The sequence below is a fragment of the Symsagittifera roscoffensis genome, chromosome 3 (genome assembly GCF_963678635.1).
Source record: "Symsagittifera roscoffensis chromosome 3, txSymRosc1.1, whole genome shotgun sequence".
Classification (NCBI taxonomy): domain Eukaryota; kingdom Metazoa; phylum Xenacoelomorpha; order Acoela; family Convolutidae; genus Symsagittifera; species Symsagittifera roscoffensis.
In genome coordinates this window covers 4126885-4140476 of record NC_087064.1, presented here as the reverse complement: position 1 = coordinate 4140476, position 13592 = coordinate 4126885, and the positions used below count along the sequence as shown (strand labels likewise).

At 33.6% G+C, this 13592-nt stretch overlaps 1 protein-coding gene across 5 annotated transcripts in view; it reads left to right on the top strand.

The window, feature by feature from the left end:
• Positions 1-13592, top strand: part of LOC134842981 (uncharacterized) — a 90597-nt gene that overhangs the window by 36955 nt on the left and 40050 nt on the right. The window contains exon 1 of one of the 5 annotated variants that reach the window (XM_063859541.1): positions 9127-9368. The exons of the other annotated variants lie outside the window; for them this stretch is intronic. The gene's annotated coding sequence lies outside the window, so the exon portion shown is untranslated. Of the gene's footprint in view, positions 1-9126; positions 9369-13592 lie in introns of those variants that run through there. 5 annotated transcript variants of the gene reach the window in all.

Genomic DNA, 13592 nt, shown 5'->3' with positions numbered 1-13592 from the left:
TCTGAGGTTTCAACTGAGGAGAGAGAAGAGATACTGATTGTTGAAGAATGAATTGAGATTGTGTTTATAAAATGACACGACAAACTGAGCATCAAATAGTACCAGTTAATTAATTACCAGTTAATTAATTAGTTTATCAAATACCAGCAGACCAGTTGACCTTGTCTGAGTGCATTGAGTTTTATACCAGTTGACCTTTAATTAGGTTTCTATTGCTCAAGTCTGACCTTGAGTTTGGTCTGGTATTTCACTAGTCTGGCATTGAGCTCGTCTGTCCTCAACACCCATAAAAAAATACTCTACGGCTAAGCATATGTTAATTTTGTATCTTGCGATAAATCACACCTATTTTGCAGTAGGAGGAATATTTTAAAAAATCCTAATCCCAAGGCAGCTTATTTTCCGTACTACCAAGATTTTTCTATTAAAAGCCCCAAACTGACCGCTTTTGTTAACTCAAAAATTCTGCCTTGTCTATTTTTCAAAATTGCTTAAAATTTTATCTATAGGGATTGCCAGGGTGATTTAAAAGGGTGAGGTTTGGCAAGTCACAGAAAGCAAACAAAGAATTATTCAAAAATTGAATTTTCAAAACAAATTTTGGCTGTGAATATAAAATTTTACTTTCAAATTTAGGGCAATGATTTGCTTTTTTGTAGAGATTGTATGCAGTATCAAAGTTGATTACATATGGTTCAATCGTTTAAAAAGTTCGATTTACACAAGTTTCGATTTTTTTTTCTGATCCAAATCGATTCGAAAATTTTACTTAAGATCATGAAAACTATCAATTGAGTTTGGGACAAAATTGACTTTTTTTATTGAATACTATATGAGAAACAACAAGAGATTATATTAACGGGCATAAAATTTATTTTCGACAATTTCTCATTTTATAAAGGAGCAAAAATCAGAAGGCAAGACACTGAAAAACTAAGCTTAACGAGATTGATCGTATCAGCGAGATTGATCGTATTCTTCTGACTGCCTTTTAAGGTCTATGGAGCAGTAATAGCACAAAAAAAACTATATGCAAAAAAATATAATATATTTGTTTAAATTTGATATTTTTTGTGAAAAATCAATCCGCCCACACGCCATGTAATGTACAAAAAGATAAATTTTGCTCCTAGTAACAAATCAATTATGACAAATAAGCTTTCTTTAACCAGTTTGGAAGGAACTCTAACTCGGATTAAATCTCCGCTTACGCGTTAATAGCGCGAAATATATCCCAAATTGGTCAGAATTGCAACCCCTATAATTTTAAAAAAATTAATCACAGGTAGAATATTCTTTTCAATTTAAGCTGAAGACATCAATACCTTTCGATTGATTAAAAAAATGCCAAAAATGAACAAAAAAACCGACCCTGAGCACAAATTTTCCGTTACTTTCGTAACGAAAATCTGAACAATTATTGTTCGTCATTTTAATGAGACAGGCCTAAATTTAGGCTGAGTGAAATATGCTTAGACAGGCCTGATGGTTTTTTTTATAGATTTTCTGCGAGTCGCAGAAACATCAATTATGATTTTTTTTGGTAAAAATTTATCAAAAAAAAATGGCGGAAGAAACTTAAATTTACCGGGAACGTAGCCTTGATAATAACTATTCTTTTCTTTTTTCGATCATTCAAGTTTTTTGTTTGCGACACAAGTAGCTCAATAACTGCTGTTTGTTTGAAACACTAAATTTTGTCTTTTTTTACTTACGATTTGAGCTTTTTGTCTACCTTTTTCTTCTAGTTTTGATTGAGCGTGTCTGTATATTCCATATTTGTAGCAGCTCTCCTGTTATGCAAACCAAACAAGAAACGCGCTAAAAATAATCAACAATAAAACTTTGCTGCAGGACATGGCTTTAATTTTGCTTTAATTTTGATGTAGACGAGAACCGGAGTTTCTGAGCTGTAAAACTTATTTTTTTTAGTGACTACTAGCTCTTTTGCCCCCACCTCAAATAAATTCAGATATTTGGGGTAATGAGTTATCGAAAAATATTTAGAAATCAAGACCAAAATTGTTTAAAATAGTCTAATCAGTCCAAATTAAAACTTTTTAACAATTGGATTTTGCGTTAAAAGTAAGAAAAATGTATAAGTAAAAACTTGCAATTGTAAAAAAATTAAACAAAAACGTACTAAATCAATTTGACAGACTGTCATAGATTGACATGTTGACCAGCTCTTTTGTTTTGACAATGATTGGATGCTATAAAACCTTTGGTTAGTCAACTGCTCAAATTGCATAGTGCTCAGAAAGCTTAAAAAAGTTTCAGTTAGATATTTTTCTTCACTGGCTTATAACAACTATTATCATTGTTTCTAAGAAATATGCACACGTTTTTGTTTCGACTTTCGATACGAAAGTTACGGAATATTTGTGCTCGGGGTGGGTTTTTTTTCTTCACACAAATTTCGACTTTTTAACTAGCCATTTTTGACGGAATTTTTTTTATATCATTCGAAAACTATTGTTGTCCTGAGCTTACATTTGAAAAGATATTTCACCTGTGATCATTTTTCGTAAAGTTATGAGGGTTTAAATATCGGCATTTTGGCCAATTTGGGACAATTAACGCGCGATATATTTCGCGCTATTAACGCATAAGCGGAGATTTAATCCGTCTTAAAAAACGTTCTAAATTGGTTCAAGGAAGCTTATTTGCCATAATTGATGTGTTACAAGGAGCGAAATCTATTCTTTTGTTTTTTATGTGGCGTGTGGGGGGATGATTTCATTCAAGAAATTTCAAATTTTAGAACTTTTTTTTTCGATTTGTTTCCATTTAGTTTTTTTTTTATGTTACTACTGCTCCATAAACCCTAAAAGGCAGTCGGAACATTCAGGGCCTAACCCTGATACGAGCAGTCTTGTTGCGATTTGGTTTTGATAAATTGAGGCTGAAATTAATCAATTTTTACATTGAGGCTGAAATTAATAATTTTTTACCAATTTGATCAGAGGCAAATAGTTAAGCGATGACAGACTGAAGCCGAGCAAGCAATTCCAAATTTGCAATGCCAATTTCCTTTGAAAATAATTCAAGTTTTAATGCAAGTCCGATACTCTGTCCTTTGGTTCCCGTTTTTGCTTTGTGAGCAGTTTTTTCAGTTTTGTTTTTAAATATCAGTTAAGATTAAAAATTAGAAATTCAAAACCTTTGGCAAGTCTTTGTCAGTTTGTACTTCTGTTTTTAGTTTCAGAATAAAAATCCTTAAAACTGTTCCTTAAATTCCTCCAAAACCGTTTGATAGATATTGCATAAATTGATTTGGTCCATTTTTGAAGATTCGAAAAATGGTGCCCCTAGATACTTTAACATCAATTTTAAAAAATCAATCGAAGCAGTTTCAATTGTCACTGGGAGCTAAAAAAAATTACAAACTATATGTTAGCTAAAGCTGTTTGTGTACCACGCCTGTAGTTGTTTGAACAAATTTAAGCCATAGTTGAAAAGATTAACTAAAGCTGATCTTTTTAAAACTTTAAAAAAAAAAGAAAAATCACACTTAATGTCGCAGCTTGATAATTGTGTACCATTTTTGAAAGACTTCTAGAAAAATTACGACTGGATTATTGTGAAAATTTTGCATTACAACAAATGAAAAACTAAACTGTGATTATGTAGAAAAAAAATCTAAACAATTTTCTGTAAAATTTTTTTTATTCCGCTTTTCTTAAAAAAATCAATGTCGGTAATTGGTCTTTTCTGCTAAAGTTTGCCATTTCCAGAGCAAAAAAAACTGCCAGGGATGGCGGTAACAGGTGTTTCTGAAACGCGATATATGTTTCGAAATTGCAATAGTGTTTAAGCATCAATGATGAAGATCTGTTTTAGTGCATAAATGCCTATTGAAAGTTGGTTAAACTAAATCTCATAATAAACTGCTTACTTAGTTTATCAGTACTTTTACATAGCTCGTTGAGCTGATTTAAAGTAAATATAGAACGGACAAGCGGAAATAATTTCAGCTAGAACTCCAATATGTTGATGTTCAGTAGGAAATTTCCACTTTACTTTGAATTAGCAGTAAACTGCAAAAGGAGTGCAGCCAGTATTTAGACAGCCGCGTATTCATACTCGTCAGTATTTAGACAAATACTGTATGAACCAATCAGAATCGAGAAAAGACATAACTAATCCAAAATAAATATTAATTATTTATTAACTTCTTCTTTGTCTCGATTCTGGTTGGTTGAAACAGTATTTGTCTAAATACTGACCAGTCTGAATACGCGGTTGTCTAAATACTGATATGTAACCACTGCAAAATTTGTTAAAAGATGATGTTAACAAATTATGCAACAAAGGAACAAAAGTTTTGCAACCTTCTCGCATTATTTGCCTACCTCGTAAGAACTTCGCACTGCTTCAATTTCTTGTTCGCTTAGACAAAGCTCAATTTAGCCTAAATTTTTGGTCGCATTGTAAAATTGTTTGATATGTTAAAGGTAGTGGTTACTGAAGCAAATTTTCCCAAGTTGGCAAATCCGCCCTTATTTGAAATTTGATTGTCTTACACAGTCCTCACTGGCTAGTAGTTAAACTGCTCTCTGAAAGTTTTTGTTTTGTTTTTTGAGCAACTTGTCTGAATTTCTTCTTCTGATATTATTTCTGCCTCGTTTCGGTTCTGAGGCAGATCGGTTTCGGGTAGCTGGCCGATTGACAACATTTCAATTCATACGTAAATTAACCGTAATTATCGGAAATTACAAGTCAACAAAAAATAACGAAATGCCATAAATTTCGATATTAAAAAGCAGAATTCAATGTCATAAAATACGCAAAATGAAAACATTAAAAAGTCAACTTTAAAATGGCGCCTGAACAATTTGTGAACTTTGTTTCGATCTTTCAGTTATAAACTTTTTTCACACACTTCGTTCACCAGAAAATTCATCAGTTGTGACCTTGGTTTTTCTAGCTATGAATTCTAGCGAGAGCAGATATTTTTGTGAGATTTGAAAAATCTTACTCTTAGCCCGCTTAGCATCAGCTTTTAATAGTCATGGCTAGAAATCTCATTTGCCACCGAGTGCCAAACGATAAAGAACTATATGACAGCTAAAGATATCTAAGTTACATGCAGAAAATTTTTATGATTAATTCTCAAGGAGAAAAATTTTTGCAATCTTCCTAATTATTGTTCATATTTTTCTCCAATTTTTTGCTGGCAAATTTCAGGAACTCATTTTTTCCGCCAGTCATTACCGTTCTGATAGCCAAAATTTCTACCAGAAACTGTGCGCTAACATGTTTTCCTAAGACAAGATCTTTCGAAAAAACAGTAGTGCATTAACAACAAAATTTAAGATCAACTACTTTGCAAAAACGTTCTAATTCAAAATTGTTGAAACTAAACTCCTTGAAAAACGCCTGCGTATTTTATCATCAGTTTTCAACGCTAAATAAGCTAATAAGAAACAAATAGTAAGAAAAAATCGAATAAGTAATTTCAGGTGTTTGCTTGAAATGCGTTAAAGTAAAAACTGTTTGTTAAGTTTCTATATAGCTTTGGCTACGTAAAATTTTAAACCGTTTTCCAAAAATGTGTTAAAAATTTATGCAATAGAAAAAAAATCTTGCCTTCTCTGTATGAGCCTTGCGCTATTTGAACCCCAAGTAATCGCATGCAACATTTGCTTCAATTTGTTTGCTCATGTAAGCGAAACACTATTCGGCCTTAAGTTTAAGTAACAATTGTAAAATTTTCAGATTTGTTAAAAAGAATAAAAATCAATACACAAGTAAATATTTGACGAAAATTTTATCGAAAATAGCAAACTTATAAAAAACAACCCATGAATTTGAGAAGAAGTCATTTTCGATTTTTTCAAAAAGTAAAGCTAGTCGGCACATTGCCAAATAGAAGAGTCACTGCGTCAATCATTCTGAAGCATTCGTTTGCGCAAATTTGTCTGAAACGTTTCTTGGATTTTTTTGAACCTCGAAGAGAGGGCGCTATTTTAAGAAGTTGCTGGTTATTTTGCGTTTTTGCTGCGCGCTCACTTGTCTCTTAAAATTTTGTCTATTGTAGCGTATGAAACAGTTTCAGGGTTGTGCAACTGAAATTGGATTGTTTGTTAACATGGATTTTTTCTATTGTCACTTATGAAACAGTTTTAGGTTTGCGCAACTGAAAATAGATCAAGTTACCACCCAACCACCCCCCCCCCTCCATCAATAGACCAAGTTAAGATCCTCCACCCCTGTGTTCGAGCTAAATTAAATTTGCTTTTTTTTAAATTTAGCTGCGTGTAAAATGCTCTATTTTGTTTAGCTGAAACAAACTTCAAACTCAGAAACAAGTCAACATACTCCCCCTAAAACGGCTTTCTGGAGAAGGATTTTGATTTGGTACAATGGATTTTTTTTTTTAAAAAGCTACAAAACAATACTTTTCTAAAAACTACGAGTAAAGAACATTCATCTACGAGGAAAGGATCAAATAACAAGCTGTTCCGAGAGCATCGATTCATTTTTGAACCCTTCAATTACAAATTATGAGATGTATCTAGTAGGTGTACTATTGCAATTTGACCATTGCCTTCTATTATCGGCATCGCGATACTCTTTCAGTTTGAAATATAATATTTTACTAGTCCGCTCGAATTTGAAACTCGATACCCATTATCTCTCTTTAATTTGATCAGGAAATACCCTCGAGCTCTTTTTCATTAATTGCTTTCCCCTTTCTCCTTTTTCCCTACCAGAAACTCAGTTTGTTTAAGTGAGTTTGACTTTTCAATTCAGTCGCATTATTTCCGCTACCTTCTTAGTATATTTATGCATATTTTAATAACCTAGATTGGTTTGTTCAATTTGAGCCCATGATCATTTTCATTATTGTGACGAAGTGCATCAAGCAGAAAATTTTAGAACCTAATTTAATTCCAATTGTAAACTACACAAATCTGCTATTGCTTATTTATTGAGAAAAAAGTGTTTTTTTTTTCAATCTCGAATGAATTCAGTTTTTATGCAACATTATGCGTTAAAAAAGTACGGGAAAACTATTTGTTTTGTCGGTTTTTGGCATCTGAAATCAGCTATCTCAAAAACTATTTCAAAATATCTCAAAACCGCACCAAAAAGTCATTTAGTTTTTGTTCAAACTTGCGTTCTACTAAAGCGATTTGAAACCTGCTTGATAAAAAAATACGTTTTTTTTCGAGATAAATGTATTTTGTTTGCTTTTCGGCTTAATAGTATGAAAAAACAAGGTTTTCATGGTTCAAAGTCACTTTCATTTCGAATTGTCCTCTTTTTTCTCCAGTTGCGAAAAAAGAGATTCTTCTGCTCCGAGAGATTAAAAAAGGCTTCCTTCAATCATTTGAAGCTGAACCTGCAGTTGGAAAATTACACCGAGGCCCCTATCTTTTTTTACCCGAGGGAATAATCCAAAATTACTCCACTACCTGTGCTAATAAGTATGCAGAGAAATCCTACAGCTCTTCATTTTCCTTAATTACATTGAATATTCAGCACCTTGCTAGACTGCAAATTAAGCTTTCAAATCTTCAACTTGCTATTTTGAGACTCTCCTTTCATAACTAACCAACCCGTTTGTAGTTTACTGTGATTTAATTGGTAGACGCTCAATTGATAACCAGAGCAAATTTCTTGAATTTTTTGGAGAAAAAAAACAATGTTTTCAATTTTTAAGCACAGGTCATCAAAAAGGAGTCAAAAAGGACTTTACTTTAAGTAGTTCAGGGTGATTGTTCAGTTCGTGCAGGTCTCATAGATATAATTTTCGGTCAATCCAGTGTTCGGTTCAAAGTCATTAGAGACCGGGGTTTCGTATGATGATAACTTAAAAAAAAATTTGTTTGCTTATTTGTCCAGATTTTTGTGCCATGGCCATAATTACTGGAAATTATACGTAGTGGACTTATACTGAACGAGACGCGCGCCGTAATTTTGTCTCTTTACAAGATGAAAAAAAAAACATATTCTCAACTAGTTTTTTTGATGAGATTGCTTTGTTTCATTTTGGGCCCAATTTTGATTCCCCGGAGTTTTCTTTGAGCTAAATCTCAGCAGGTTTTTCCTACTAATCTTGTTCAAACAGAAAACAATTCCAAGACGCAATTTATTTTGTTTGATGAAGTTGCAAGCTCGCTTTTTTTATTTACAATTTTCCTTACCAATTGTTTACTATCCGCTTATTTTCCATATTCTTCCTAACTTTATCGGAAAATCTTTTGATCACGTTCAATTCTATTTATAGTCAGAGTTCTATTTTTTTCGCCTTATATATATTTTTAGCATTTTTTTGATATATTTTTTTCCATTTTGCTTACCAGCGTGTCGCTGATTTGTTGTCTTTTTGTAATTCTCGCACCTTTTCGCTTTTCCATTAACAAACTGCGTCTAGTTCTCTTGGAACGTCAATATAATCAATAACTCGACTTATTCCTTTTTCCACTTTTTAGAAGTCTAATCTCAGGTTTCCAATCTGACCCTCGTTTGTTTGAAGCTAATGCAGCAGCTGCCAATTGTGGCAATTAACCGAAACCCAACAAGAGTTGTTTTAAGTCGAAAACTTCGGCTTATCGTTTGTTGCTTCACTATAACAAGACTCCGTTTTCATTTTTAATAAGTAATGTCAAACTCATCCAAAAGTCCTAATTTTTGTTTCAAAAGGAGGCTTTGAAAGATAAAAAAAGATTTGATGAATGCAAAATAAGTTTTTTTTTTTTAAAACTACCTAGGTAATCCAGGATTTTGGCAATCAAAACGATTGACGGAATTAAACAAATTTAAAAAGTTCAAAATATTATCCAAAAAAACTGTTAACTAAAGGTTTGCCATCTTTTTTCATTTTTGAAATTTTTTTCCTATAATAATTTCATTTTGGCTTTATTTTTGGGACAATATCGTTATTCGATCTTAGTTGATAGTGGTGAACTTAAGTTTTCTAATCGAAGTTTTCTAAACCTATGACTTCTTTTTGGAACAAAAGAGAACATTCGGTTAATTGGCACTGATGCTTATTGAACTTGTTCTGTTTGTTTGTAAGCCCCAGTCTCAGGTAAATCAGACGAGCGTCATAATCAATTAGCGACAACCCGATATTTGTTGCACCTCGCCAAGCCGATCTGGTTAGTGACGGATCAAATTAACTCCCGGGGGATAAAATTCCTGCAAATAGAAAGTCATAAGTCCTACAGATTCATTCATTACATTACATTAGTCTGCAGCCTGAGCCCCTTCTGTGAATCATAGCTTCTGTTCCCTTTAATGGCACCTTTTCCCCGTTTTGATCCATAAAGTTTGAACTTGAGAATTGTTTTGACCTTGAAAATTTAATTTCAAAATTTAGAGGCGTAAAAAACGTGCAAGATGGTCTGGCAAGGGTAAGTTTCACTTTCAAACTGATTTTATTTCTAGAACTCGATCCAGATCTCGATAACTATCACCATCCACACCCCCCCCCCCTAAACGATGCCCAGTAAACAATTCAATGGCACAGTAGAACAAGGGTAGCTGGTTGCTGTGCAAGTGGCGCAGAATGTTCCGACTTCGGTTATTTGATACAACTTAAATATTTTCCTATTTTTTCAATTTAAAGCCATTTTTTGCAAAACATAGTTTTACAAAGACTTAAATAAATTAAAAATATGGGATCTTTAAATCACTATTAAAAAAATGTTGTAATTGCTTCTGGCACCAATCAAAACGGACAAAATACTCCCCTAAATGTGTGTTCAACTCTTTGCAAGCTAGCTATAACTACAACAATTACAAAAATTGTATGTCTATTTTTGTTCTAAGTTTTTCTCTTCGTTCAATTCACAATTTCTTCAGGCAACTAAATCAGTCGGAGACATTTTGACCATTTTGCAATTAGAAGTTTTAGAAACCATCAGACTCAAACGATATTGGCGGGCAAAACAGCAAGCGCTTGCGCCGCCCAGTTCAGCGTCGCTTTTGTCATAAATATTTCTCCGTCTGAATTGTCTGAACACGGATCAATTAAAATAAAAGATGCTTTACAAATTTTAAGTTCGGTTTTTAGGAAGCTCCAAACAAATAAAAACAAGGCTGCTCGTATCAGGGCGAGGCCCTGAATGTTCCGACAGACTTTTAAGGTCTATGGAGCAGTAATAACATGTAAAATTAAATGTAAAGAAAAAAAATAACATGAAAAATTAAATGTAAAAAAATTAAAGGATCTTATTAACTATTCCCGCCCCCCTAATTCGATTTTCAGAAATTCAACTTTGGCGGCCACATTCTCAATAGCTTAAAATTTTTTTTAGAATATATATATTTTAAAATTTTTACGTGGGTATTATATAAATAGTAAGTAATACAAATACGAACGCGCGAAAATGAAAACCCACTTAATTGCTGAGATCCAAATTAAAAAATATATTTTTTTAAATTTGAGATTTTTGCAAAATCGGACCAAGTTTACATCCTCCCTTCAAAAACAGTTGGGGAGAGAGAGGATGATAACTTGGTTTTAAGTTTTTTTAGCCAATCAGAATCGAGCATTTTACATGCAGCGCTTAACTTATTTAAAATAAGCGCTGGGTGGAGGATCTTGACTTGGTCCAAGTTTGGGAGGGGTGGGGGAGGATGTTAACTTGATCCCAAAAATCATCCCCCCACACGCCATATTAAGTACAAAGTGATAGACTTTGCTCCTATTAACAAATCAATTGTGGCATATAAGCTTCCTTGAACCAATTTGGAACTACTTTTGTGAGGGATTAAATCTCAGCTTACGCATTAATAGCGCAAAATATATCTCGCATTAACGCGTCAGCTGTCCCAAATTGGCCAAAATGGCTATCTTTAAACCCTCATAACTTTACAAACAATGATCACAGGTAAAATATCTTTCCAAATATTAGCCCAATACAACAATAGCTTTCGAATGATAAAAAAATACGTCAAAAATGGCTAGTTAAAAAGTCGAAATTTGTCTGAAGAAAAAAAACTCACCCCCAGCACAAATATTCTTTAACTTTTGTTACGAGAGTTGGAACAGTAACTCGTTTTTTGTGGAGAAACTAAGATTTTCATAGCTAAAATAAAACCGATTTTCACTTGACTTAAGTATTCTTGCTGATATATAGACCAAAAAGCAAAATTACAAGCCGGTTTTTCTCGACCTTCTAAGAATGTTCTGTTATAGTTTACTGTCGTTCAAATAACAATTGAAAAAGTCTTAATGAAATGTACCACTCCATCTTCTCTGATGATTATTTGTGGTACCTGATTTTGCGTCGAAAGAAAAGACACGCGCTGAAGATCAGTGGGCGGAACAACAATTTCAATGGTTAAAAATTTTGCAATTCGTGAGAAATTTTTTCGCGTTTCATCTAAAATAACTCAGTCCGGTCAGTTAAGAACAGATAATTCTGCTTTTTCCTCTCAAAATTTTTTTGAAAAATTTGCCATATTTGCAGGAAAAAATTTTTTAAATATAAACTTCTAATAATTTATAATATTCATATATTTTTAAAATTAAGTATAAGTTTTACATATTCAGCTTTGATTATAAAGGATAAAATGTAAGTTCGTAACACACAAATGCGACCTTTAAAGTGATATTCCCCTCAAAACAACTTGGAATGATTTGTGAGTCGAAAATTTCACCGCCCACGCTAGTCATTAAAATAGAAACTGGAAATATAATTCGAACTAATTATCCCAAATTGTTTGAATTGACATTTTGCAGTTCCCAGAAACATGGTTAGAGGCACAAATTTTTTATAAAAAATATTAATAAAAAACTGTTTGCAGGCATTTAAGCATTAGCTTGAGATATTTTAAAGGCACCTTCTGATTGGTTTTCAGACGTCTCTGATTTTCTTATTTTTGAGCTGAGGGCATTGAAAGCAATCAAATGGTGAATCTACTTAACAATTACCCCTCCCCCTATAATACCTACCCAAAAAAGGCCACCCCTTTAAATAAAAGCAGTAAATTAGTTCTAGAGAGTTCTATTTATAATTCGAAGTTTGCTGCATTCTGATTGGTCGAAGACAGATTTAATGTACTAAACAATCTCCCCCACATCCTTCTTTTGAAGGGGGAGGGTATTTGTTAAGATCCCAAATAACTTTAAAAAATCCGTTTATTTCTTAATTGGAAAGTCGGAATTGGTTTGACGAACAAAAACACCCCGCGAGCATTGACAGCTAGACCAAATAATTTGAAGAGGAAGATCTTTACTTGGTGTATTCACGTAGAGGAGGGGGAATGGGAGGGGGAGGTTGTTAGCTTTGATCCGGAACAGTGATAAACAACGTCGTTATGGTCATATATTTGTATCCCCTTAGAGTCATTTCCTTTTTATTCTTTTAAAAATAACAGTTAAAATAAAGGCTGTCATCTTGTCCACGTTTAGGACGAACGCAAACAATGCTGTTCCTTCTACGAGTATTGCAGTCAAGTTGTCTGTCTTTTACGCATAGACAGCTTGAACCAAAGAGGCTCCATTTTTGCTTCATTTACCATTTTGGCGACCGCAGTAAATGTCAGTTAGACATTAGGGGCGGATCTAGATTTTCTCAGCCAAAAGTGGATGTCTTAAAATAGTTCCAAAGGGGGAGTTTTTTGTAGGACACGTTTGGGTCGTCTTGGGGTCAATTTCCTGCGAGAGGGGCGTCCCCCCTCTCAATCTTTCCCTGACAGGCATCATTCGTACTTTTGCCAATTAGGATTGACCTTGCAGATTGACCGTATACAGAAGTTGGATTTGATGGATTGACCTGGCCTGACCGTACAGTAACTTGTCTGATTAGATAAATAGAATCAAGTTAACATCCTGCCCCGTCCCCAAATAGACCAAGTTAATATCCTCCCCTTCAAAGCTGTTCAGGGGAGGCTAAACAGCTTTGAGGGGGAGGATATTAACTTGGTCCAATGCATAGCCTAGGGCCGATCTAAGATAATCGCGTGGGTCGAGTGGATTTTTAAGTTTTCATTGATCTCAAAATGGTCGCCCAAATTGATGTTCGCTGCTCTCCGGCAGTGCCAGAGAGACCCTATTTTGACACATATTTCTGTGCCACAGAAACAACTAACATTTAAAACCAAAAAAAAGGTCAATCGTACGATTTCCCCCCACACTTCATCAGTTTACTTTAATATAGCCTAGATACGTTAGAAATTAACGGTATTACTAAAGAAAAAATAATAAAAAGATTGATCTAGGTAATTAACGGCATAAAAAAAGCATTCCCGCATAAATAATGTTAAAAAAAATACAAATTTATTGAGCATTTGTATAAGGCATTTTTAAAACAGAATTTTTTTAAGAATTAGTACATGCATGGGGGCATTCTACGGTAGGTCACTTAGAGGGGGATGTACCTTTGATCAAAAAAAAACTATCCGGAGAAGATAATTTTTGCCATTTTTTGAAAAAAGTAGTCAAAAAAGTGATCTCTTCAACTTTTCCCCCCTTTTTGCGAAAGGGGGAAGAGTCGATACTACGTACAAAGTTAACATCGGCGTAATGACGAGTTGTGCATAACTCTCGTTAAATGTCTTGTTTCATGATTTTAACACTTCATGCTTAATTCATTTGCCGTCTGATTTGTTTATTAAACTGTGAGCGT